This window comes from Acyrthosiphon pisum, chromosome X (genome assembly GCF_005508785.2).
Source record: "Acyrthosiphon pisum isolate AL4f chromosome X, pea_aphid_22Mar2018_4r6ur, whole genome shotgun sequence".
Lineage (NCBI taxonomy): Eukaryota > Metazoa > Arthropoda > Insecta > Hemiptera > Aphididae > Acyrthosiphon > Acyrthosiphon pisum.
The window spans coordinates 19940954-19942712 of NC_042493.1; positions in this window are offsets into that span (position 1 = coordinate 19940954).

Here is a 1759-nt window from a genome sequence, read left to right on the forward strand (position 1 = left end):
TAATTTATTTGTTCAGTTTTTAAAAGTGTATATAGTAGTGCTATTTTATTTACTTTATATTAATATTATACTATTTTTTTAAAAGATTTAATTTATATAGTTTTCATTACGTATAAATCAATTCATGTTAAAACTCACCAGGTAAAGGGTACTGTTTTTTATTCCTTAAATATCTGTATGCTTATTTAGGAACTTTTGTACTCGGGCGGAGTATTTGATTAATTTGAGTAGTAGTAAATAATTTAGACAAAATGTCACTAAAACGGGATTCAAATCTTTGATTTTCCAAATTAACAAAGTGTTTATAGTACTCAATTTTTTCATTTTGCACCCGAATTATATTTTTAAATTTAACATTTTCTGCCATAAGTTCTTCTTTCTCTTTCTTAGAATTTGCAAAATCATTACTCACTCTAAAGATAATTTATTAAAGGTAATTAGTTTAACAATTTAAAAATTCTATATATACACAGATGTATAACTAAAACATAAAATCTAGGTACATACTACATACAAATTGAATTGTTTAATAATGCATAACATGAACAAACATTTATTATATTGCATTACATTTTGTATTGGTGTTTTAAAATAATTAGGATTGATTAATATAGTGTATAAATCCCATAAAAGTAATTTAAAGAATACAATACAATACATTTATATTAGACTTATGCTGAATTGCATGAACATTCAATAAACATAATTAAAATTAATATAATATATTAATATTAAACATAATTTAGAGTTCTCCGATTGATTCACTAAATTTTAATTAATTAAATTGTTTTTGCTACTCTACAATAGATACTAAACATCAAAATATAATTTATAAAAATTAGTTAGTTAATAGGTGTCTACATATTATATTTAAAAAAAACATATAACAATAGTATAAGAACAATTAAAAAACACATATATGTTAATATACTATCAATTACAAAATGTTAAAACCAATAACTAGAGACCAGAATTATATGCACTAAAAATGTGGCGAATATGATGCAAATATGCAAAGCAAAAGGGTCAAAATATGCATTAATATGCACAAATAATTGGAAAATATGCTCAAGTATGCATCATAAATTTATATTACTTTATATCTATATAATATAATCAACAAAATTTTTTAATACTAAAAAACCTCATATATTTTTTAAAACAATTTAAATTAAAAAAAAAAACAATTAAAAAAATAAAACATAACAAATATAAATTGTGTTGGACCTTTCAACATCTACATTGAATAAACAAAATATTTAAATTAAAAAAAAAAAAAAACAATGTACCTAACTGTAAACAATGTATAACTGCATACACTCAGTATGAACATGCAAATGCATAGAATTCCAGTCTCTACTAATAACTAATTATCATTTAATTTGATGTCTCAATATCAAACACAAATTCTTAATTCAATAGGTTATTTAAAATGAACTATCCTCGAAGAACCAAGAACAAGTATTTTTTATCAAGATTGCGAAAGTTTGAATGTTCTAGTTGTACTTGTCATGATGGGGAAATTCATTTATTTTGTTGTTGTTTCAATGTTCTAGTAGTACTTGTCATGATAGGGAAATTCATTTATTTTGTTGTTTACACCTCATGCAAATACAAAAGCAAGTAAAAGATTAAAAAGATCACAGAAGACAAAATAAAAATATATATGAAAAATATACTTTTGAAACAAATCTGGCTCATTATTTGCAAGGCATTTGACACCAGGTATAGTGTCCGATACACCAAACAAATTAACTTG